The sequence below is a fragment of the Spermophilus citellus genome, assembly GCF_964194105.1.
Source record: "Spermophilus citellus genome assembly, chromosome: 2".
NCBI classification, from domain to species: Eukaryota; Metazoa; Chordata; class Mammalia; order Rodentia; family Sciuridae; genus Spermophilus; species Spermophilus citellus.
Genome location: NC_138183.1, coordinates 236959942 through 236986767, shown reverse-complemented (window position 1 = coordinate 236986767; position 26826 = coordinate 236959942). Strand labels below are relative to the sequence as shown.

Below are 26826 nucleotides of genomic sequence, written 5' to 3'. Positions count from 1 at the left end.
AACAGCACCTAGTCAGATTTAAATGTTCAGGACTCAACAAACGTTGTGCTAGCTATGCAGAGGTTGTGAAAAACTTATTAGAACATTATTTCAATGAGAGGAAGAGAATCTTATATTATGGTAACAAACCTGTGCCCTAACCAATATAACTTGGAAGACAGAAGGTCACATTTTCCAGTTTAATGCTAACTTTCCCTGGGTTGGAATTGGGGAAACAACATTTATAAAAGGATTTTGCTCCTATCAATGTGCTAATTAGTGCTTTAGGTTTCTCAGTGTCAATGTTCATGGAAGACAAATAATTGATATGTATTTGTGCAATGTAATACAATTTGCCAAAGGACTAAAATGACATTTATCAATGTCATTGACACACACACACACACACACACTACCTCACTTAACAGTTGTAAGAACTCTCTAAAGGTATACGATTATTTCTGCATTTTGCACATAAGGAAACCTAGGCTTATCCCATCTCATCATTTACCCAAGGTCAACATCAATGTTCCTAATTCCTCAAGAATGAGCCCTGCTCCTTTCTGTGAACAGCTCAGACCCCCTCAATCCAGTTGTTTAAGGATTTTTTGTTTTCCTCATCTTGGACAAGTAATCAGGCCCAGAGAGATAAAATGATTAGTTAGACATTTGCAGAATCCAAACCCAGGCTCAGGTACTTGGACTCCAAATCTGGTGACGCCTAACACTAGATAACACCTTTGCTCAGGCCCGCAGTGTAATTTATTTATGTTGATACGAGATAAACTAAAGGTGGAAATAACGACATGATCAAATTCTTTCGACATCCCCAGTCTTGGAAGATTTCCCTGTGATACTTTTAAGAGTTCAGCAGCTTTAAGGGACACGTGTCTACAGCTCTGATGGTGACCATTTTAGTTTTTAGTGACAGGTTCAACCTAGGCCTTCTGATCTGCATCACTTTTGGAAAAGAAATCGGGGCTGTGCTTCTAGGACAGTAGAGTCACAGACACCCAAAAGCATATGTGAATCATCCATAGCATCTGATCTAGTTCAGAGGCTCTCAACTCCGTCACCCCAGCCCCAGTCTAGGTAAGATTTTATCCTCCTCCCATCACCCCGTTCACACACACAGGAGGCATTTGGTGATATCTGGAGATATTTTGGGTTGTCAAACTGTGGGGAAGCTACCCCTGGAGCTGGTGAGCACGGGCCAAAAGATGCTGAACTGCTGAACATCCTACAGTGTCCCCGACAACACAACAACAAAATTGCCTGGCCTAGAAGGTCAACGGTGCCTGTGTTGAGGAGCCCTGGTCTAGTTAACGCTATTAGATGCACCTGAAAATCACTTAGGATAAAATTGACCTTGGAGTTTATGTCGAAGTAATGAAATTGGAGGTATTTTTCAGAGAGTGGACTGCTTATCCACCAATATTTATTTATTTACAAGTTACACCTGGCTTTTTTCCAGTTATGATTTTGGCTTACTATAAAACAGTTAAAGTGAAGATTTTTTTAAAAAAGACCAGAAACCACTGAGACAGAGAAATTGGGGATTTACTGTCATAATTCTTTAAAAATCACATTGATATGCCTCCTCTACTTATTTAAGTGCTTTGTTGGTATGAGCCAGGTTTTCATTTATTCCAGCCCAATAAGAGTTAGAAAAAACGACCTGGTGAGTTCCAATAGTTACCTCCCTGCCTCAGTGAAGAAGTAGGACCCTCAGGTTTTCAGAGTCTTCTTTAGACTGACCTTTTAAAAGAGAATGGGAGACTTTTCAGCCTGGAGCCGAAAAAAGGACAGTGATCCTGTGAAAAGGGGAGGGGAGCCAGATTGGATGAGAAAACTGTCAATTAGTCCTTTGGTGGGTGGGCTATTACTTTCTTTGAAATACTGTCAAATTCCAATACATCAGAGATAATATGCACAAATATAAGTAAAAAAAATACTTAATATTGGGCTGGGGTTGTGGCTCAGTGGCAGAGTGCTTGCCCAGCACATGTGAGGCACTGGGTTTGATCCTCAGCACCACATAAAAAATAAAAATAAATAGATTAAATAAAGCTATAAAAAAAGGGTTTAGTACTTAATATCTGAGAGTTCACTGTTAGTACAAAACTGTAAATGAGGAAATTAAGGGAAAACTTCTTTAATTGTTCTTTATTACTGTAAATAATGCCTGTTGTATTTTTTATATATTTAGTGTGTATATATGTGTGTGTGTGAAGTTAGCTGTTTTATCTTTTTTTTTTTTTTTTTCCTGCAGGGCTGGGGTCAAACCCAAGACAATGTGCATACCAGGGAAGCGCTCCACCACTGAGTTATTCCCCAGCCCTGTCTTATCGTTTTGAATAATAAATTTTGTTATCACTAGAATCCCAATGTTAATTAAATATTTTCTATCAAAATGTTATTTAAATTCCTACCTCTTTTCTTACAACAAAAATTAATAAATGTAACCAGGAATAAATGTTAAAAAGAACCAGAAACCATAAAAATGCAAGAAGAAAACTATAAGTACTTTTCTAATTTTGAAGTTTGATGACCTCTTGAAGCATAGAACAGAAGGCAGGAACATAGAGGAAAACGCTGATAGATTTGACTACTTTTATAAAAATTAAACTGTATATCTAATATCTAAAAACGTTCAAAATTTGAGTTTTATTTGGCTGAAAATGATTTTGATAGTGATTACATGGATTTCTTAGGGGGTGGTAGTAACTAGATAACAGGAGAGGTCTAACTTATTGTGCATCTACTATCATTATGCCATTTTATTTATTTATTTTGCAGTGCCTGGGATGGAATCCTAGGCCTTACATATCCTAGGCAAGGGCTCTCTCACTGAGCTATATCACCAGACTGCCTATGCCACTCATTTCTAAAAGTTGCATGACTTACCTCAAAGGAGCTTTTGGTAGTAATCTTTCCGTTTCCAGCTTATTTCTGGGGTTTTCATTAAATATATGAATTATCTTTTCTTCCCTTTAGCACTTATGCCATTCAATCATTACAACAATTCTGCAAGATATTATCTTTATTCTGACAAACACCAAAGTTCAGAGAGCCTAAGTGTTTTGCCCAAGGCCACACAGCAGTATACACCCACAAAGTGACCTGAGTCAGATACAAAGATGCATAGGGCATAAGACCCACTAAAATTTACCACAATTCCAACCTTATAACCTTTAATGAACTTGAGACCCTGAACCCTATATACTACAACTGTCAAGATATTGGGATGCCACCTGTTCAGCTTCTCCAAAGTTATATTAACTCAGAAAAATGAATCTGTGGACACAGGAAAAGATGTGTTATGTAGTTCTATGTCCCAGATATTTTATATGAATTATTTCATTCAATCCTTTCAATGGCCCTTGAAACTCTTTTTTTTTTTTTTTTTTTTTTTTTAAATCAAACCCTGGCCTTGATCTTGTTAAACTAAGCACAGGCCCTACCACTGATCTATTATCTCCCCCACCCACCCCAACAACTACATTGTACAAAATAGGAGAACACAGGCTCTGAGAAGTGAAGTAACTTGTCCACATTGCCTTAGTTGAAACAGAGATACTTTTTAAGTCTCAGAATCCATGTCTGAATGATTCCACTCTGCTTCACCCTCCCAGAGTGGGGAAGACTATATAAATGGAAACATGACCTATCAAAGAATCACAAGCTACAGTATTCTTCTCCATAAAGTTTGGTAGTTATAGGAGTTTTAGACATTAAACAGTTGATATTTTAGTAAAGTGTAAATATTTGGAATAGGACTTTCCATGATATTGACACCTGATTGTTGTACCAAGAACCCTCTGGTAGGAGAAGTTCAATAGCTATTCAACTTTAGTCTTCTGTAGCAGGGATGGGCAAATGACAGCCTATGAGTCCAATCCTGCCCGTTTTTGTAAGACCCCACAAGCAAAAATGCTTTTTTTTAACTTTTTTTTTTAATTGCTGGGGGTCTGCTCAGTGATAAGAGTGCTCACCCAGCACTGAAAAGCAAACAAACAAAACCCTATATTTTTAAAGGTTGAAAAAAATCAAAGTAATATTTTATAACACATGAAAAGTACATAAGATTCAAATGTCAAGGCCCATAAGTAAGCAATTTTTATTAGAACACGGCCAGACACTTTAAAAAGTATTGTATTCTTTCAGAATCTTTAGTGTTATAAGGGCATGGAGTTGAGAAGTTGTGACACATGTTATAGTCTGCAAAGCCTAAGATATTAACTATTTACTTAAAAAAAAGTTTGCTGACTTGTTCTATAGCTAATACACATTCATGCACAATTTGAGTTTCTGGAATTTTTTTTTTTTCTGTGAAATTCTAAAAAAAGAAAAAAAAAAAAAAGAATTATTCCAGAAAGGACACTAAAGCAGTCTTCCTCTGAAAAATGTTGACAGCCTGAGATGCTCTGAAATGACACCTTGAGGTTATGGTTCCAGTGAGGGGGTGATCCAGTTTCAAAGTCCCTCTCCCTCACTCATTTTAAACAGTTACCTCAGGATGGTAAAGCTGGGTACCCAACCTGTCCTTCAGTTATTCATCTTGACTGCATTATGGGTTTAGTTTCACAACATTATGAGTTCATCCAGGCTTCCTGAATCATTTATAGGGATTTTCATTTCGCTCTCAAACTCTTATACACTTTCTCTGCTGTGAATTTTTTTAACATAAAGTCAGACTACCAAATGGCCTACACATGTAAAATAAAATTCATACTTTTTAACTTTAAGAAATCAGATTTTTTTTTAAAGAAATGCTTTCTCTTGAGAAGCTTAACTTAATTTTGTAGGTGGTAAAAGTAAGAAAATACCTTCATATCCAATGATCTCAAAGCACCTCTATGAAAATACATAACAAGGCAAAAATATGTATTTATTTTTAAATACTATTTCTTAGAGGAAATATTATTTAAAGGAAAAGATGTGACTAGTACAGATCAAGTCCAAGGCTATTTCTGGTTCTGCAAATGACTCACTTTGACTTTGGGAAAATCATCTCACCACTGTTGCTCTTTATCTGCAAAAACTGGACTTCATGCCTATGGGAGTTGCATGGCTAATCAATGCCTGGAAAATGCGTAGTGGCAGATGCTACAAAAGTGCTGAGCCTTAAAAACAAAACCACCCCCACCCCCCATTTGTATTCAGTTGAGGCTGGGGTTTATTGTTATTTAACATTCGAAGGCCAACATTATGTTAAGTCCAGCGTGCTGCACAGAACAGATAATATCACTGTCCAGATGGGATTTTTTTTTTTTTTTAGATCTAGGATTTTTTACTTTTTTTCTTTTATTATGTGGGTTATTTTAGAATTCAGTAATACATCGGTACGAAAACATTGAGCTTTAAGTTGAAAACTATCGATTTAAAAATCTAAATAAACCTCTTCCTCCTCCCCCCTCCAAAAAAAAGCCCTCCCCCGCCCCACCAAGAAATCTCTCAAAACAAGAATTCTTCTGATGTTTTTTCTCCTCCCTGCAGTTCTCCATGTTACAGTCCTTGGAGGTAGAATAGGCATAAAATACTTTCACTAATAAAATATGACAAACCGCCGGATTATACGTGGCCGATTCCCAGTGATTGCCCTGCTACACAAAGCAGAAAAGTAAATGCCATCATCCCCCTTAGAACAAAAGAACTTAGGAATAAAAAACATGGAGAGGGGGGAGAAAGCAGCAATAAATAAAGGTGAGCGAAGGACCCCGTCCCCCGCCCCTCCCCGTAGCGAGTGTAGGACTAAGTACGGCTAATAAAGTGGTTCAAGGGTAGTTATTTGGAAAGGGGGCGGGGTGGCGAAGGGAGGGAGCGGGCGAGCGGCGGCCGGGGATTGCATGTTGCATTCGACTTGAGGTTGCATCTTTCTCCTGTTGCCTGGACCACGCTCCCCCATTGCAGTGCTTCCCCATTGCTTCTCCTCGCTCCTGCCCTCGCAGCTTGTTTTCCCCCCTTCAAACTGCTGTTGCACTGGAGGGAGTTGGGGCCGCTTCGGAGCCCCTTTGCAGCTCCCGCCGGCGGGAGGGGTAGTTGGGCTCGGGCCGCGGAGTTGGGGGGGCCGCAGCGGGCTCCGGCCTCGCCTCTGCTGCGGCTGCATGGGAGCCGAGCTGCAGCGCTACACGGGCCCAGGATTGCGGCGGCCCCGGAGTTTGGCCGCCGCCGCTCCGTGCTCGGCCCCATCACCGCCGCCGCCGCCGCCGCCGCCGCTGCACTGGAGTTTGGCTGCTGCTGCCCTACTTCACTCTAGTTTAGTTTCACTCACTTTACATCCGGGTTTTTTCCCTAGGCAATGGGGGCCGCAGCACACCCCGTTCCTTAGGCAAAGTGAAATAAATTCGCCGCACCGACACGTCAAGTAGTCCGCCCGCCCGAACGCCGCCGCGGGCCCCCGCCGCCCCCCCCCGCCGCCGCCCCGCGCCCCCGGGGGGGACCCGCGCGTCCCGGGAGCCGCGGGAGGGGGCGCGGGGGCCCGGGCCGACCGCCGTACAACTCCGCCCGGCGGCCCCCTCCCGCCCCGCCGTGCCCCTCTCCCCCGGCGCCTCCACTCCCCCCTCCCTCGTCCCCGCTTTCCCAGCCCAGTCCCTCTCGCCCGGCTCTCGGGAGCGGCGGGGGCGCGCACGGCGGCGGCGGCGGCGGGCCGGCGGGGCCGCGCGGCGGGTTCCCGCGCGGGCGAGTGTGTCTGGGCCTGGGCGGAGGGATCCCCGGGCTGAGGCGGCGGAGGTGCTGCGGCCCGGGGCCGGGTGGTGAATGGGCTGGTGGTGCTCGCTGCTGCTGCTGAGAGGAGGAGGAGGAGGATGAAGAGTTGGGCTTGTTTGTCTCCCACAGTTTCTCTCCTGCTGCTCTGATTCCCACCCCCCATTCCGGCCCGGGGCCTGTGTGTGTCTCTCCTGAAGGAGGAGGAGGCTCCAGTTCCTCCCCCCACCCCCTCCTCCCCACCCCCCCTTGCCTGGGGAAGAGGAGGAAAGAAACAGCCCAGAGAGAGAGAGAGAGTGAGTGAGAGAGAGAGAGAGAGGGAGAGAGAGAGAGAGAGGAGAGGAGGAGGAGGAGGAGGGAGAAGGGAACAACCTACCATCTTAACACACTAATATCTAAAAAGTGCGAGAGGCCCAGAGCAGCAGCAGAAGCAGCAGCAGCAGCTCCAGCTTCTTCCCTCCCTCCCCATGAAGAAGAGTTCCCTCCTCCTCCTCCTCCTGCTTCTCCTGCTCAGAGTTCCTGCCTCCAGCTGCCAGGGGGGACAGCCAGCCAGCAGCAGGAGGGTGCAGTATCCCAGCTTTTCCATTCTCTCTTCTCACTCTCTTTTTTTTCTTGAGTAGCTCTATTTCCCCTCCCTCCCCCTTCTCTCTCCCCCTCTCCCTGTCGCCCTCTCTCCCTCTGTCTTGTCTCTGGTGTTTGTCTCTGGGAGGAACAGGGGCTGCCTGCTTGGAGTTTGTTGTGGGGGGAGGTAGGGGGAGGGGAGGGGTGTGTGGGAGGGAGGAGGGAAAGGGGGTGTTCTCGTCAGGACCCCTCAGTCAACTTGAGATTTGAGCAATAACTTCCCCTTCGGGGCGCCCCCCTGCGTGCCCTTCCTATTCCTACCCCCCCGAAAAAAAGACAATGGGAAAACCTCGTCTCCCCCTTCCTCCCCTCTGCCCTCCACCCCTCCCCAGGATAGATTGGAAGTAAGTTTATGAGCAGCCTCGGGAGCCTGGGCGCTGAGTGCAGGGCCGGAGCGGGTGACAGAGGCGGCGCGCCGGGGGTGGCGGGGAGGGGGCGTCACATTGTCCCGGCGGGGGGCCGGCGGGGGGGGCCGCGGGCGGGGGCGGGGGGCGCGGAGCCTCGGCCGCCCCCTCCGGCTCCCCCTCGGCCCGGGGAAGGTCGCGTGGGCTCTTCCACCACCCCCCCACCCCGGGATGCTGTCGGGGGGAAGTTTTTATTATGGTTATTTATTTAATTTAAAAAAAAATTTTTTTTTGGAAAACCATCTTGTTTGATGACTGAGGGATCTGGTTTTAAAAAAAAATAAGCTGCGGCTGCTGACGCCGCCGGGCCCGAGTGTGTGTGTGTGTGTGTGTGTGTGTGTGTGTGTGTGTTGGTGCATTTGTCTTGGGTGGCCGGAGCAGCGTTGGGGAAATTCCGCTTATTCTTCTTCTTCTGCAACTTGTTATTCCGGAGAGTCTGCCTGCACCCCTCACCCCGGGGCCGGCCCTCCCGCAGTCGCCCCCGGCGCCTGCGGCCGTGGGGCGCCCCGGGACCCCGCGCGGGCCGGGCCGGACAGGCCGCTCCGAGAGGGGCCGCGGCCGCCCCTCCCCCCCGTGCCCCCGCCGGGGGGAGGGGCGCGCGGAGTGGGACTCTTTCCGTTTGGTCCAGCCCCGTCGTGCACGCAGTTCCCAACACTTCTCGTCATCCTCTCTCTGCTCTTTATTCTGCTGAGCGGTGCTGCTAGGATTTATTTTTCTTTTTCTTTCTTTCTTCCTTTTTTTTTTTTTTTTTTCCTCCTGACCACGTTCGCGATGGTGGGTAGCAGCAAGGTGGCTCTGGCAGGGGAGGGGTTGATCTCGAGATTGGGCACCGGGCGAGAATGTCTTCTTTCAACTTTGTCTGTGGCTTGCACCCCGGGAGGAGGCCACACGCCGGTTGTGGGGTGTAGATGTGCTGAGAGTGATTTCTAAGTAGTTGAGTTGTTGAGATGAGGGGACGACTGCTAATGGTAGGCAGGTTTTGTTTTCATTGGTGAATACGGTGTCATCATATTCCGGTCATATGTTGAAATATTCTTTGTTTAGGTCTTGAAGTAGAGGATCTCACCCCGCACGTCCATTTGTGTTGTTTTTAAATGATGTCTCTGGGAGTATGGATTTCTAGAATTTCAAATGTGAGTTAAGGTCCGAGCGTGTTTGGGCCTCAACACTGGCCTTGACAGTGAACTTTGTGGGTATGTTTCAGATTTCAGTGATTTGCCCCATAGCTGGGGTGCTAGTTGTGCATTTTTCTTAATGGTAGGTGTCAGGAATGTAGATATTTGAGCTAGGGAAGTTAGGAAAATTTATATATTAATAATTGATAGCTGAATGTTAGAATCAGATTAATTTAGGCTGATGAAAGTTTTTTTTTTTTTAAAGCAGTTGTGCACTCTAGGAAGGAACCTTTTGATAGGCAACTTTATAGGGGTTCTTTAGAGTGAGGAGCTGGGATATGCCTTTTAGAGGATACTATTCATCAACATCAACATCTGCAGCTATATTGAAGGCCTAGTAAGGGGTCTGAAATTGAGGCTTAAACATACTTCTCAGTGTTTATGTTATTTGTTTACATTTGGTGTTCCTTTATATGTATGGGTAAAGGAAATAAATAGGTCAGCTTTTGTTTGGTTTTTGAAGGTTAGCCCACTCCCCTTTCTTCAAAGTTTCACAATTTACTTGGTTTACAGGCTTGTAGGAAACGATTACTACATTTTTACTGGAAATACTATTATTCATTTTAATTTCGGTAAGTGTCTTATTCTCTTCTTCAGTCTTCATTTGTGTATGGAATCTGGGGTGGGGGGCTTAACACAAGTTATTAGGGGCCATTTAAAATGTCCGAAGAATGCATTGGAAATCTCAGAACATCTTTTGATGGCAAAGGGGAAGTTTTTGTGTGCATTTAAACTCATACTTATTAAAAAATATTCTGTACCTAAGACTTCTGTAGATAAATAATTATAAGTGAAGAACATAACAATAGTGCAGAAAATTCTCAAAACACAAACATATGGACAACTTGTTAAAAACTCCAAGTGCTTTTCTTTTGCTTTTGGTAACATAATAGTATTTGCAGCTGGACTGGCATTGCTTGGCTACCCATAATAAAGTCTTTGGTGTCAGTGCTTTTGATGGCATTTTAACTTAGTTTTGAGATAGTTTTGAAAGACTTTATTTTAAGGATGTTGCACTTTGGACTTGGGCAAGTCTTTATGGAACCGGTGATAAAATATCTACCTATGCCATATTTTATTAAGTATAAGTGATGGATGGGGCACTATTTCTTTTAGCTTTGAAGGGTCCATCTTTTTGGTTATTTAATTATCTGGAAGAAGTGGCCTCAGAAATACTCTTCTTCTGCTTACCTGAAGATCTCTAAATGATATCCAGCAGGAGGTGCTACAACGAGATAAAGGAAATTTTTGAATTTTGAGGGTCTGAATACTTACTGCAGCTCTACTTAAGCTTCAGCTAAGCAACAGGATTAACACCTTAAAGTTCCAGAAAGATTTTGAGTAAGTCCATTAAAAAATGCCATTAATAAATTTCATTTGCTATTTGAAGATTTTGACCATGTTTTACCTGCTTATGATACTATGCAGAGTAGATTTGTTATTGTGGATAGCTTAAGAATGTTGGGGAGTTAGGTATAGAGTGCTGTTAGAATTTTTTTTTTTTTTGAAGGGGAATGTAATGATGAATTACATTACATTCTTGTAATGATGAATGAGGGGTTGAACACATTTTTAAAACGTGCATTTATAATAAACAAAAATCATTGGTATGATGTGGGTTTTAAGCCTTGTGATCTTTTCTATAATAATAATATAAATAGGATGTAGAGTAGTTGAGATTTTTGGAAAGAAGGATCTGTGGGAAAAAATTTTAGATTGTGTGTGTGTATGTTCTTGAATCTTTGAACAGTGATTCTAAGATAGAGAGCTTCTTAGGCACCCAACTTTATAAATACATATGGTTGATGTATTTAAGTTGGTCTCCACAGGTTGAGATTCTTGAACTATAGTAAAGTTACATTTGTGGGTATAGATCATTGCTGACAATGGCTTAGTTAAAACTTAACAAAAACTGCATAAAGACCAAGTAACTACTTTAACAGTTTCATAGCATTTGCAGCATATGGTCCTTTGAAACTCTGTGTTAGTGAATTATCAGGGGCAATAATCATGCTACTGTGGTTGCTTGTAAAGTTTTATATCAAAGTTTTAAAAACTTGGAAATGTATAGAAAATGTAGTGAACCTGCTTTGTGTTTTGTCTTTTTTGTAGGCATACTATACTGCTTTCTTAGTATGATCAAATTAGGTAAGACATATGAAAGTTCTTTGTAAATTTTAAGAAGCCATGCAGATAGTTGTTGGGATAGATAGCCAATTAATACATAAACAGAACTTATATCTTAAAATGCTAACTTTCTCCCTATCAGTTGGGAAATTAATGCATTAAAGGTGCACCCTGGACACTTCATGAATTTTTGTTTTTTAAATACTGCTGTGGTTACCAAAAATCTCTTTGTTATAGTTTTGAATCTTTGTTTAAAAAATGCTGCCTAGGCAGTTTACCATAATTAAAAAAAAGTCCATTTTTCCTTTTTAAGATCTTAAGAAATATAAGTCCCCATTACTGTTTTTCTTCCTTTCTTCATTGATGTAATAGTAGTTGATTTTTAGTGAGTGTTTAAGTTCCTCATCTCTTCTTTAGATTGTTAATAACACACAGAGTAATAGATGTCATGGCTCAAGTTTTGATTGTTTTGATTGACTCTGGGAACTTTCTGAAAAATTCTTACTGACTTAAGCTTTCAACCTTGTTTTACAGTCAAAATATGTGCATCTGTATGCGTTAGTATTAGGTAAATGTGTATATCATTTTTGCTTTTCTATTTTAAAAGGATGCACGGGGAAATGACTACTCATAGCTAGAGGAGTGCACTGAAATATTTTTGTGTAAAAATAACCCAGAAGTTTAAACCTTGAGTTGTGGCTTTCTTCATAGACTTCTGCTCATAGTTTTGGAACAGAAAATTAAAAAATAAAACAAAACAAAACAAAAAAATTACCCAAACCAAAATATAGCTAATTGGGAATCCTTCTTTTCATGAATATATCAAAAGGTATAGTATCTTAAATTTTACAAGTGACTATTTTTTGTGAGATAGCCCCAATTAGAAAATAAATATAGAAACGTTCTTCTCTGAAGGGTCAGAAAAACATTTAACTGTTTAAATAAAAATGAAACCTTAAGTGTGATATTAACTGTTATGCCACAGTGAATACTAAAATATTTTGTTAAGAAATGCTGAAGTTGGGCTAGGGATGTGGCTCAAGCGCTAGCCTGGTATGCAGGGGGGCGTGACATGCTGGGTTCGATCCTTAGCACCACATAAAATAAAGATGTTGTGTCCACTGAAAACTGAAAAATAAATATTAAAAAATTCTCTCTCTCTCTCTCTCTCTCTCTCTCTCTCTATCTCTATCTCTATCTCTTCTCTCTCCCTCTCTTAAAAAAAAGGAAATGCTGAAGTTAAAGTTATATTAATGTGCTGTTAAATTTTGTATCCTTAGTATTTTATCGTGATAGGCTTTTGTATTACTATTCAAAAGGAGAATGGAAAGGATTAGAGTTTTAGGTCTCTGACCTTTGACAGACCTTTTATATCTATATTGAGGACTGTTTTCTTGAAACATGTTTGAATTTTCATATTATTTTGTGCTGGGAAATATTTATGGTTTGTGTACATGACTTAAGAAATGTACAGGAACTCCTCTTGTACATGAGCTTTTTTTTTTTTTTTTTTTTTTTGTGTGTGTGTGTGTGTGTGTGTGTGTGTGTGTTGGGGTAGGCCTAAGTATTCATTAGGAGCATAGCAATACATTTTAATCACATTAGTTTACTAGATGGATCTTTTTTCTGCTTTGGGGTTTTTTTTTTTTTTAAGTGGTAATAAGTTAACTGCTTTAAATTTTTGGTACCGGAGATTGAACTCAGGAGCACTCAACCACTGAGCCACATCCCTACCCCTATTTTGTATTTAAAGAGAGAGTCTCATTGAGTTCCTTAGTGCCTTGACTCTGCAAGGCCTCCTGAGCCGCTAGGATTACCGCTCCTGGCTCTGATAAGTATTTCTTAAAGAGTATTTTTTTTCTTTGGATGTTTGTATGTATGTATAACCATACCTTTTTGTAGGCTTTCATGTAATTCTTATTCATTCATTAAATTTTTGAATATTTGTCTTCTATGAGAATATTTTAAGAGACTTTAAGAATAATGTTCCTAACCAGGTGCGGTAGTGTGTGTCTGTTTCCAGTGACACAGGAGACTGAGACAGGAAGGTTTTAAGTTCAAGGCCAGCCTGAGTAACTTAGACCCTCAGAAACTTAGAGAGACCCTGTCTCAAAATAAAAAATAAAAAAGACAAATTGTAGCTCAATGGTAGAGCTGGATTCAATCAATCCTCAGTACTATAAAAAGAAAAAATGAGAAGAAAAAAAAAAAAGAAAGAAAAATAACATTCCTGTTACCTGACTACCAATTAATTCTTCCACTGGAAGTGGTGGTGGTGAACTCTAGAGACCTTTATGGTTCAGTCATTTTTGGGACTTTTCCAAAGCAACTTTCTTACACCAAATTCTTGTATGACATTTTGAATACTGCTCCTCCACTTACCTTTTTCCGTGCAAATTACCCCCACTCCCCACATTTTTTTTTAATAAAAAAGTTAGTGAGTCTCAATTGAAGGACATTCTTTCTTATATTTTGGAATCAGCTATAGAAATGTTTTCTGCTTTTTAAAGCATACAAGAAGGTAGGTGTGGTGTTAGGCGCACCTTCAATCCCAGCTTCTCAGGAGGCTGAGGCGGGACGATCACTTGAGCCCAGGAGTTTGAGGCCAGCTTGGGTATCATGGTAAGACCCTGTCTGAAAATAATACAAGACCAAAAAACAAAACAAACAAAAAACCCACAAAAAACAAACAATAAAAACCCATACCCCAAAATAACAACAACAAAACAACAATAAAGTAGACAAGAAAGTGAACCAGTAATATGGAGATAGGAAGGGGACAAAGCCTAATAGGTTGATGATCTGGGCTTTATTTTGACTTGCTTTGTGGGCCTAAGGGAAAAACATAACTTAAACACAGAAGCCAAAAAGATGGGTTTTGTTTTATTGTTTTGGCTGCATTGAGAATACAAACTGTCAGTACTTGAGGAGAAGGAGCAGCAGAAAGGAATTGATTTTCTTCTGCCGCAGATCCAAGTATTGTTAACCATGTGCATCTCCAAAGCGACATACTTACAAATCAAACAGTAGTTGGTTCTTTCACTCAATTAACAGAACCTTAAGCTGGTTTAAAAAAAAAAATTTAACTTAAGTACCCAAAACTTCAGGGAAATGATAGTAATTTCTTGATAAAAGTGGGTGATAGTAACCATGGCAACTGGTTACTCTGGCCTTATGGACAGTATGTTATATTGATGAAGCTTCAGATCCTTTAGTAGCCTGTCACTTTTATGGTGAAATGTAGTAGCATGTGTTGCAGGTGATTTTTAGCTGGATTGTGTTAAATCTGTGTGCCAGCTTATCTTTCCTTGTTAGGAATTTCTTGGACTGTATTCCACAGCATGTTTGTGAAGGTGCTGTTGCCTGAAAATAACCCACCACCTGTGTTAGGCCTCCTGATGCAGATTGCACTTAGTTCTTTCCCAGCCTCCTTCCAGTGTTTTGCAGAAAATAGGGATATATGTAGAAACTGAGTATACATAAATTACATGTCAAACTTAGCTTGGGTTTGGACATGTTATTAATAGTTTAAAAATATCTTTTGTGTTTTCTGAAGAGGTCAGTGAATAAAAGAAAGGGCCTGTAGTCGGAATATTTTATTCTAACTGTTCTTTCCAGAAATACAAGTGTGTATGCTTGTAGAGAATAGGGCTGAGGAATGGAGGGCATGAATATCGAATAAGATCTAACAAAAGAGGATCTTTAGTATTTTTTGTTTTTATGGTGGTGGTAGATAGATAGATCACTATAAGAATGTATTTCCTTATGGGAAGTATTAGACTATGGGAAATGTTTGCTTATAAGAATTTTCTTCCAGAAAAATTATGTATAAAACATATTTTAAATAACTCTTAAAAGGAAACCTGGTAAAATAATTTTGGGGAGAGAGGATAGAGAATATTGAAATGGATACAAAGTTTAAAAAAAGTTTCAAGAAATTTATTTTCATAATAGTAAATCTCTTTGCTTTTAATGCTTATCCTATATAAGGTTTTTGTAATGTGGAAATGTTAATATTAATTGACACTTCTTCCAGTGTGCCAGAGAAACTGCCTAGAACAGAAAATAAATCAGATCTAAATTTGACTAAACCCTGATTGTAAGATCTAGTCAAATTGCGCTAGGTAGTTTTCAGACTTTCTTGAAACTTGCTGTTAGAGTGAAGTGGTTCTTACTACAAGTCCCAAGGTGCATTGCAGTTTTTGCTTAACTTCAGATTAGAGCATTGCATTCTGGGATCTGTAGTTGATTTGAGCAGCACCGGGAACCCTCCCTTCTTGTCTACTCCATTTTATACACAGCTTCCCAAGTCTCTAAGAACTTTTTACTAAGTAAAGTTTGATTAATAATAGTATGATTATTTTGCTTCTGAAATTCGAAAGCGAATCTTAAGAAGCATTCCAGTGCTGTTGTTTACCTTAGATGAGTTTATTGTGTTTTTTTAATCAGCTGCTATAAGATTTATATGTAAAATAACATTTACATAAATTCAAAATGACTTAGCAATTGCAAGTAATTTTTATGTGTGTGGTGAAATAGGTCACTTTATGATTAATAGCCTCGGTGTTTGCTAGTGTGGGCATTAGAAGCCTCTTATTGTCAGGCATGATTTGTCTCCCTCCTATTTTTTTTTCCCCCCAAGGGGACAATTATTTAGTAAGTTGGATAGAAGGAGTTCAGAATTGTGTGATTGTTCTCTATAAGTGTCAACATCTTGCCAGGCATGGTGGTTCGCATCTGTAATCCCAGCAGCTCAGGAGGCTGAGGCAGGAGGATTGCAAGTTCAACGTCAGCCTCAGCAAAAGCAAGGTGCTAAGCAACTCAGTGAGACCCTGTCTGTAAATAAAATACAAAATAGAGTTTGGGATGTGGTTCAGTGGTTGAATGCTCCTGAGTTCAATCCCTGGTACCAAAAAAACCCAAATTCCTGAAAGTACTGAAAGTAAGTTTTTCAGTACAAATTTAAAAGATGTAGTCTGAAAGGTAGAAATGTGAGATTTCTTTAATAATTTATTCATGTTTTCATTTGTAAAGTTAAAAAAATTTCTTTTGAGGGTTCTCCTTTGGTAACTACCAGAGGGGTTAGTGTTAAAGTCTATGACAATGCTTAGTGTAGTGCTTGACACATAAGGACTCAGTATATCTTTTGAATTAACAGTAGAAGTAGTTATTATTTAAAATAACCTCCCCATTCTACATTATAATTTGATCAGAAGTCCAGACTGTTCTCACAACACCTAGAGATTTTTAACTTGTGGTAATGATGTGGCAATCCTTAGAAAATTTTGCTGTACACAAAATGTCTTTTTACCTCAGTTTCTCCTTAAGTGATAAATGCCCAAAGTCAGACAAGCCAATAGCATAATTTTGTGACCAGGATTCTATTCTGCCTGTCCGTTGTTCATTGCCACTGTACCATGTTTCAGTTGACTTCAGAAAGTTCAAAAGATGTTTGTAACGTTTGTACTGGTAGAATATCCAAAGTAGCTGATTAAAGAAAACAAAATGCTATAAAAGTGCCCCTTGGGTCACAGTATATATAACCTGGAAAAAAATTCTGTTATGTTTTGAAGTATGTTATTGTAGTTCATGGTGTTACAGGATTGATATGTTAGAGGCCAGTGAATAACCTCAGAAAGAAAACGTAATTTCAGGTCTGGGTTGTACTTAAAATGTTAGGTTCAAAAAAAAAAATCTTAAGTTTTTATGCTATTTTTCTTGTTTTGGATACTGATTTCTTTTAGACTCTTGAACTTTTAGTATATATTTTATTTGTATGGCTGATTCCTTTTAGCTGTTTGAGATAGGAAAGGGTTGCCTAGGAATGCTGAAAAATGTAAGCATATGTTACAATATATGTTCCTTAATTTGAATGTAGGTATGTCGAGTTGTATGTGGTCACAATATCTTTTTCTCACCTGCTTGACCAGTATCTATCCTATCTTTTTCCTTAGTGTGGAATTCTTGGAATATTATTGCTGATTGCTACTGTGTCTACTATCTGTATTTAAAAAAACTATTTAAGAAATCACTTTACAATAGTAATACTAACCTTTTTTCACCTCATAATTGTGATTTAAAATTTGTAAGTATGTATATTAGTCATTAATAGATTCTTTAGAAATGTCAAATATTTATGGAATTATTCCATAATGTAAATTGTTTAAATTCCATAAATTATAAACTTGTTTTATGTTAATTTGTCTTTTCAAGACCTAATATTAAAATGAAATAAATTCAGTGGTTACAAAGAAGTACCAAGGGCTAAATATAAGGAGAAAATGGTCTTTGATATTAATTGACCAGTACAGAAAATAACCAGGTTTGGATGAAGTATCCTTTTCTATATTTTGTTTTTATATGTTCATGTTAATTCCTGAAGTACTTAAGTTGGAAATAAGAGGAGTGAAACTGGGCACTCATGAGTATTCTCTAAGGAGCTCCCGATACATCTAAATTGTTGAGCACAGTTTTGTCTCTCTTTTTATGCAATGTCCCAGGCTAACATAAATCAAACAGTTGTGACTTATCAAAGACCTGGCTTTACGTCCAGTCCTATCACTCAAATGCACACTCTTAGAAAATTCAGCCTTGTTGAGCTTTAGTTTTCTAGTGAGAAAGAAATAAGAACTTGTTTCACTATGCTTTTAAAAGAATTACATGAGATAAAACTCATGAATGTGCTTTATGGAGTATGTATAATTTTTTTTTTTTTTTTTTTTTTTGGTGCTGGGGATGAAACCCTGGGCCTTGAGCATGCTCAGTAAGCACTTTACCACTGACTATACCCTCAACCTAACTTAATGACTAATAGCTGAATTTTAAAGCATTTGTCTATTTTATTAAAGCTATAAAGTTTTAAATATATTCGAGTTAGAATCAAAAATTAGCCCCCTGCCTCCAGTAGAGAAGTTCTTGACTTGTGTTTATAGCTTGTTTTTGACAATATACAATTTGTGTGTATATTATGATATAGGTTTTACAATATACTGATGTTTTTTTTTTTTTAAAAGAACTGAAATCACCCTACTTTACCAGCACATCAGTACCTATTTTTTTTAAAGAGTGAGAGGAGAGAGAGAGAGAGAGAGAGAGAGAGAGAGAGAGAATTTTTAATATTTATTTTTTAGTTCTCGGCGGACACAACATCTTTGTTGGTATGTGGTGCTGAGGATCGAACCCAGGCCGCACGCATGCCAGGCGAGCGCGCTACCGCTTGAGCCACATCCCCAGCCCAATATACTGATGTTTTGAAAGATTTTTTTTAATATATATTTTTTAGTTGTACGTGGTCACAATATCTTTTATTTGTTTATTTTTATGAGGTGCTGAGGATTGAACCCAGGGCCTCACACATGCAAGGCAAGTGCTCCACCACTGAGCCACAACCCCAGCCCTTGAAAGTTTTAATTGTGGACTTTTATATAGAAAGCCATTTATATGTGTTTATATAAGGCATATCTATATATGCATTTGTATATATACATATTTATTGTTAGAAAAATGACAGAGATATATAGATCTTAAATGTTTGGCATGTTGTGAACTGTTTTGTACTTTAGGGTTATCTGATGTTAATGATATTAATAATACTAATTTATCAGTGACTATTTGGTGCTAAGCCTTTTTTTTCTTCCAGTGAATGTTATTTTTCTTTGTTCTTTTTTTTCACTTTTCACACTTTTTATTGGTGCATTATAGTTGTACATAATGATGGGATTTGTTGTTACGTATTTATACATAGTGCTAAGCCTTTAAAAAATTTTTTTATGCATTAATTTTATTTATTTATTTTTATGTGGTGCTAAGGATCGAACCCAGAACCTCTCACATGCTAGGCAAGTGCTCTACCACTGAGCCACAACACCAGCCCAGTGCTAAGCCTTTTTATAACATAGGATCTCATTTAATTTTAATCCTCAGGGCAATATTCAGAGGATTTGTTATTATTATCCTACTTCCATTTTACAGGTGAGGAAATGGAACTTTCCCTGTGATCATGTAGGTAGCAAATGCTACAATCCTGCGCCCTTGCTCTTAAGTGTCCATAATGCTCTATAAACTATGTAATTCCCATAGAAACCTAGAAAATGAATTTCTAAAGAAGTTTTCAATTTACAGAAATGGCAAAAGCTATGATGTATCATTTTGGGACTGATGTTGATTTTGGTTAAGTTGAATATTTTAGAAATAGTAAGCAATTGGAATGGAATAGAAACGAAGGCATTTATTTGGGATAATGCCTGTTTTCTTCTTCATTCTGTACCCATTGCCACACATGGTTCCTGGAATGGAGTAGGTTTGTTGTCTGTTGCTTAAAGTGTGGAAGTTGGGCACTTATGATGATAAGTTATTTTGTAAATTTTATTAGTTTATAGTCACTGTTTTAATCAGTCCTTACATAATTGTCAGCACTTTAGAATGTCAGGAAAGTGGTCCTTTCTTTTAAAAACAATTATAAAAGCAGTGTTATCTGAGTTACAAAAGTCATTCTAGCAATACAGATATGTATAAAGTAGAAAATTTAAGTTGTCTTATTTCCATCCTACTTTTAAGCTTTTCCTGGGTATTTGCATGTGTAATTCACACACACACATTTTAAGATTAAATGTAATTATATCATAATACTATCTTAAAAGTTTACTTTTCTCAGGTGACTGTTTGAAAAAAAACTTGCTTTGTGTGAGTGGGGTGATTGAAGAGAAGTGGGAGAGATTTGTACATTAAGGACATAAACCAAGGGCTGGGGATGTGGCTCAAGCGGTAGTGCGCTCGCCTCGCATGCGTGCGGCCCGGGTTCGATCCTCAGCACCACATACCAACAAAGATGTTGTGTCCGCCGAGAACTAAAAAATAAATATTAAAAATTCTCTCTCTCTCTCTCTCTCTCTCTCTCTCTCTCTCTCTCTCTCTCTCTCTCTCCCCCCTCTCTTACTCTCTCTTTAAAAAAAAAAAAAAGGACATAAACCAAATGCCCTAGACTGATTGTTACCTATGGGGCAAAGAGCATTTTAAGTTCTTTTTATTTTGTCTCATACCTTTAGATGTGGTCATTGTTATTATTGAAACTTTAAAAAAATGCTAGCCAGTTCAAGGTGACAGCACTGTTTTCCATCCTGTAAAAGTAATTTAGGAGGCATCATTTTAGAATTTAATTCTTCTAGTTTGTTCTGTTAGCTGTTTAAGAACAGTTATGTTTTCAGGTGACTTTTTTTTTTTTCCCCTAAAAGCTAGTGGTACCTTCTTTGTTGTTAAGAAGGATTGATTCAGGGTTGGGAATGTATCTCAGTGGTAGAGTGCTTACCTGGCATGTGTGAGGCACTGGGTTCAGTCCTTAGTACCACATAAAAATAAATAAATAAAATAAAGGTATTTTAAAAAGCATTCATTTATAATTTGTAAAAATTATTCATTCATAATTTTTTTAAATTCAAATTTTTTATGAATTTAAAAATTTAAATTTATAAATTTAAAACCAAGATAATATTAAATTATTTGATATTTTAAAAAATATCTTGTTTATTAATTTATTTTTATGTGGTGCAGAGGATCGAACCCAGTTCCTCACACATGCAAAGCAAGCACTCTACCACTGAGCTACAGCACCAGTTCTTGATATTTTAAATAATAGAAACTCAAACCTGTGCAACTTAATCAGCATGAAGAAACCCTGCCTAGGAATTAGTCCTGGTGCTCACAGTTTCATGAGTAGTATTGGCTGACCTCACCTCCACTACAGATTCTACTCAAATACTACCAAATGCTATATTAATAACCCAGTATTTTTTAAGGAAGTTTAAGAAAAAAAGGTAAATTATTTGAGTACTGTTCAATTTTAGACTGGCTTCAAGAGTTTTAAACTTGTTGCTAAGTTTATTAATCATGATTCACTTTTGTAATATTTAAATTGAAAACTTTTATTAAATAGTTTATAAGTTTTTCATTATAGTAGTTTTTTTGAAAGCCTTTCTAATCCTAGAATATACTTCTTGCATTTAAAATGCTTTATGCTTCTTTAGACTGAACATTTAGTGAAGTGCTAATGAAGCCTTGCTTTAAAATTCTAAGAATTGGGCTAGGCGTGGTGACACACACCTGTAAACTTCATATTTGAGGCTAGCTCCGCAATTTAGCAAGATCTGTCTCAAAATTTAAAAAAGGGCTAGGGTTTACAATAGTAGAGTGCAAGGACCTTAGCATGTGCATGGCCCTGGGTTCAATATCCAGAATCAGGGTTTGGGATGAGGAGGAGAAATTCTAAGGACTGGATCTGATAGGGTATAGCGGTAGTAAGTTATGGTACAGTCCATGTTTTAACAAAGCAAGTTAAGAATATTTCTCATTTGTAGCATTCATAAATGTGCTTTTCATTTTGAGTGGCTCAGACCATGCCCTAGAGTGTGTTTTCTCCTTTCTTATAATAGTCTTCTGAATGTACAAAAGACTCAGGTAATGTCATAGATGGTGAAACTGAGGCAGAGAAAAGAACTTAAATTAATGGTAGAGTCTAATTTCACTATAATTTTAATTCCAGTATTTTTTTTCCACTTTTGCTATTATGGGGGATTGGACCCAGGGGTGTTCTACCACTGAGCTATATTCCCAACCATTTTTTTGGGGGTGGGTACTGGGAATTGAACTCAGGGGCACTCAACCACTGAGCCACACACCCTCAGTCCTGTTTTGTATTTCTTTGGAGGCAGGGTCTCATTGAGTTGCTTAGCACCTTGCTTTTGCTGAGGCTGGCTTTGAACTTGCGATCCTTCTGCTTCAGCCTCCCGAGCAGCTGCGATTACAGGCATGCACCACTGTACCCTACTCCAACCATTTAAAAAAAAACAACACATTTTTATTAGTTATTGATGGACCTTTATTTATTTATTTGTTTGTATGTGGTGCTAAGAATCAAACCCAGTGCTAGGCAAGTATTCTATTATTGAGCCACAACCCCAGCCCCCCAACCATTTTTATTTTTCATTTTGTGACAGAATCTCACTAAATTGCCCCTGCTGGCCTTGTGATCCTCCTGAATAGCTGGGATCACAGGTGTGTACTACTGTGCCCAGTTAGTCTTGGTCATCTTGACCTGTAGTCTCCAATCTTTCTAAAATTAGGATGCTAATAAATGTGTAATGGTCTGAACTAGTATTTTATGTAAGTTATCAAACATAAAGGAAAATTGAAATTTTAAAAAGGATCAGATTTAAAAATACAAGTTGTGATAATTTCCTGTGACTCCTTTCCTCAGGCTGCACACACCCACTTGGAGACTGGTGCTCTAGATAGGCCATTCCTCCTGCAGAAGAGCCAGCCATGGAGACAGCTGGAGGACAGTTGGTAAAAGGTGTGGGGCTTTTAAATTGCAGTGATCTTTGTGGTTTTTTAATTTTAAAGAAGCAGCCTTTATTTCTGTAAAAGACTGAAAGATTGAGAGTAAAGGCCTTGAGAGAGATGAGCTTAAAAGACAGAAATAAGCCTTATTTGTTTTCTTCAGAGTTGAAAGGGAAAGGCTGCCTACCCTGTGAGCTCCCACTCCCATAGAGATGGCAGTGCCTTTTCTGTTGTTGTTAGGCAGTTTATAGAACGCAGGATAGCTTGGTAAGCGTCTTCTCTGTGCCTGATATGACGTAACATTGTAGAGTATGCAGCATGCATGTTAAGTACAAGTGGTTGTATTTGGCTTGTTGCTGCAGCATTTTTTGAGGATGTCTTAAAAAGCAATTATCACTTGATAGGGTTGGATATGTGCAGATTATTGAAATCATCATTTCATAGAGACCAAACTTTGTAACTTGAATTATTCTATTTAGTATTTGCTTATTTTGTCCCCACCCCCAGTACCTCAGAACAGAATTCCTTTTCTGAAAAGAACAGATGCTGTTAACTTATCAGGACTTGATACTAAAAAGCCTGCAAAAATCTTTGTGCTGTTTATTTTTTTAATTTAATCTATATGCAAAGCATATTGTAATTATTGCTGTTGGAGGTTTGTAAGTTGATGGTTCCTTCCCACTCTTTTTGTGCTCAGAGGAGATAGATTAGGTATGCCAAATTGACAACTTGGTATAAAGAAATAATGACCACTGAAATAAAACAGGAGTTCAAATAAAAAGCAAACCAGCTACAAATGTAGAATGAAAATATCTTTTAGTAAAATGTTAGCATGCTGTACTTGGAACAGATGCCACATTAATTCAAAAGAGAGCCCAGAAAATGTGGCAACTTTACGATGTCAATGGAGGGAGCTGCAATAGTTCTTGTTTTCATTGTGTAGAGTCCCCAGTACCTCCAGGTCCAGTCCTATTCTGTATATTTATTTCCTGTGTGTATTACATGTTAATATACAAATATCAAGTCCATGATTAATAATATTATTTGGATAATATTTAATTATGTATATTTAACTTTGTCTTACTAGTAGACTTTAGGGTAAGAAGCCCATTAACTTGTAATACAGCAGTAATAATTTTTGTTTGAAATATGCATGTGAAGATGTTTAGAATTTGAGGAAAAAATGTACTTTTCCCCACACTCTTCAAGGCACATTGATGATAAAAAGCTAGTCTAAGAATTGAGTCTTTCAAAGAGGCCTAGTGATTTTTAAATGTAGGATTTGGACAAGTTACAAAATTATGAGAATTTTGCATTTATTTTTTTCTCATTTAAATTTGTAGTTATCATTGGACATTTGTTATGGTTTTTAAGTAGCTTAGACTCATTCATTCCTTTGTGTGTGTGTGTGTGTGTGTGTGTGTGTGTGTGTGTGTGTTTTATGATGCTTGGGAAGAAGACAGGGTGATGGAAGGGTAGTATACCCAGTTGGATATTTCCAGAGTGACATTCATTTTATAGAAGATTGTATTGGGACATCTCTGGATTGCCTGTTTCCTACAGTGCATGGTTAGTGTGGGTCTGAGCGTGGAGAGAGGCGGGCTGAGGGCTTTTAACCAGATTTACAGAGTGCTACTTCCTGAGCAGGGCAATGATCTAATCGCTGGGGATGTATTCTCTGTGCCTGTAAAGAAGTCTGGTGTGCATACTTAGAAAAGCACTCCTAGTTTTCTCATAATTAATCCAAGTGTACAATTTAGTAATTTGGTAAAAGGTTAAAAGTTTTGTTTTTGTGTAATTCACATGAAGGAAGTTTTTTTTTCATGGCAGTAGTATATAATGCTTGAGTCTTGGTGCAGGAGCCAATCTTCATGGATTCAAATCCTGGCTTTGCCATGTGTTTACTCTGTGACTGTAGCTTTTGTCCCTTCACCTTCTGTGTCTCTTGTTGTCTTCGTCTGTAAAATGTGAGTAAATAAAAGTTCCTACCTGCTGTGGTTGTTCTAAGGAATAAATGGATTAATGTATAAACTAGTAGAAATAAGTACTGATTAAACGGAACTGATCTTTAGTTCTCTGCTCTTTTCTTCCCTTCTCAGGGATTAAGACAAATGTTCCACATTGGGAAAGGAATCTCAGCTTTGTGGTCTGACCCTCAAGTTGGAATTTCAGTCCATCCACTTTAATGTATGCACGTTAGAGTATTTAAGCTTCCTTCAATAAAGATGTGTCACGTGTATAACTGCATACCAGCCCCTGTGCTGGTCACTTGAACTTCAGTTCCTTTATCTGTGACACAGGGACACAGGGATGATAATACCAACCTCCCTATAGTTTATGTGAACATAAAATGAGGAACTCTTAGCTGGGTGTGGTGGCTCACACCTGTAATCCCAGAGACCTGGGAGGCTGAGGCAGGAGGATGGCAAGTTCAGAATCAGTCTCTCAACAACTTAGTGAGACCTTATCTCAATAAAAAAAATAGTTCAATAGTAAAGTGCCTCTAGGTCAATCCTAGTACCAAAAAAAAAAAAAAAAAAAAAAAAAAAGGAACTCTTACAGACAATAAATAAGATCTGCTATTATTGTTATAGTCCCATTAAAAGTTTATGGGAAAAGAATAAATATGGAACAATTTAGCTGGAAAGTAGAGTTTTTTTTTTCCTTCTTCCTGAAATGCCATGATAAGAAAATGGCATGATGATAAAAGTGTATCTAAGGAGTTCTTATTTTTGAATACCTCTAGGAGAAACAGAAAATATATGTGAATATGTTAGTATTAACAGAGCCTTTCAAAAATATTTCAGGGTGCTTTATTAAAACTTAGTGATATAAGCTTTTTTTTCTTTATATTCCTTCCCCTCAGCAACTGATGAGACCACTGACAAGATACTCTGTAGTTTATCATAGAACACTTAGCACCACTTAGCATCAAGTCAATAGTAGACTAGATGTTAGAATTCAAAGTCCAAAATATTAATCAGCTGGTCAGTCCACTGGGTCTTACACATTGTATATGTTAACCTTAACTTGTTATGGGTGCAGTAACTAAAAGGAAGAGCTGTATTACCTGAGAGTTTGAAAGGGATATACATGCTTTCTAGTACTTATGGGCAGAGTTTGCTTTTTTGGGCATATTGTCTTTATGAAATCTCCTTTCATCTGATGTCTGGTTTTTTCTTACAGTGATCGTTATTTTTTTCCTATATTTAATTGTCATAATACACACACACACACACACACACAAACACAAACATTCTTTTGGTACTGGGGATTGAACTCGGGCACTTTGCCACTGAGCTACATGAGCTACATCCCCATCCCTTTGTTATTTTTATTTTTAATACAAGGTCTCACTATATTGCTGAGGCTGGCTTCAAACTTGCAATTCTCCTGATTCTTCCTCGCAAGTCACTGGGATTACAGATGTGCATCACCATGCCCAGCTCATGTGGAACCTAGAAATTGGGCCTGAGAACAAGATGATTATGAGAAAAGCCACAGTGAATTCTTTTCAGAATTGAGGGTTATTATTTTTGGTTAGAGAATTGAGTTTTTAATATATCCATTAGAATGTGTGCCTCCCTCCACCCCTTGAAAGTAAAACCAGTAATTGACAGAAGGGAAAAGATTAAGTGTAAACATAATTTTTTCATTTACTACTGATTTGGATTGGAAATTTTTTTGATGCATGATCTGTTTTTTTTTTCCTGTAGGAGTCAATAAGTATACAGTATTTGTAATAGCTTATCAGAATATCCTGAATATGGTATATGTTACCACTTGTAAGCATTTGATTAAAAGTTTATTTCATGTAAATAAATATAGGTATTTGAAATAAGCTACAGCCAGGCATGGTGGCACATGCCTGTACGGGAGACTGAGTAGTACAAGTAACTAATATCTTCCATTATCTTTTTGTTCTCATTTACCCAGCTATACCATTTGGTAAAGGCCTAGTAGGTGAATAACTTGATTTACTGTATTTTATTCTGTCTGTGTTCCTAACTTGTTTCAGCTTTGTGAATAGAAATTCCAACACTTTTTTTGATAATGCTATACTTCAGCTCACCAAGCATTTTAAAAATTAATTTTATAGTAGACTATATAGTTTTCTTTTTTTTTAAAAAAAAATTTTAGTTGTAGTTGGATACAATATACCTTTATTTTTCTTTATTTTTATGTGGTACTGAGGATTGAACCCAGGACCTCACATATGCTAGGTGAGCGCTCTACTGCTGAGCTATAACCCCAGCCCCTGTATAGTTTTCTTTCAGTTAAAAAACTTATAATGACTTAAGTAAAGTTTTGTAGTTCTAAAATTAGCATAACATGAATAATATTAAAGATTGTGTGTGTTCATGCATGTGCGTGTAGTACTAGAGATTGATCTCGGGCCTTATGCATGCTAGGCAGGTGCTCTACTACTGAAATATACCCCCAGCCCTGTACAACATTAAATTATCTTTAGCTACATGCAGGAT

The 26826-nt window shown here is 38.5% G+C and overlaps 1 protein-coding gene across 10 annotated transcripts in view; it reads left to right on the top strand.

The window, feature by feature from the left end:
- The first annotated feature begins 6679 nt into the window (after positions 1-6679).
- Positions 6680-26826, top strand: part of PHF21A (PHD finger protein 21A) — a 198057-nt gene continuing 177910 nt past the window's right edge. For 3 of the 10 annotated variants that reach the window (XM_081279945.1, XM_081279943.1, XM_081279944.1), the window contains exon 1: positions 6681-7247. The gene's annotated coding sequence lies outside the window, so the exon portion shown is untranslated. The other 7 variants (XM_081279938.1, XM_081279942.1, XM_081279936.1 and 4 more) reach the window with 4 other exon arrangements.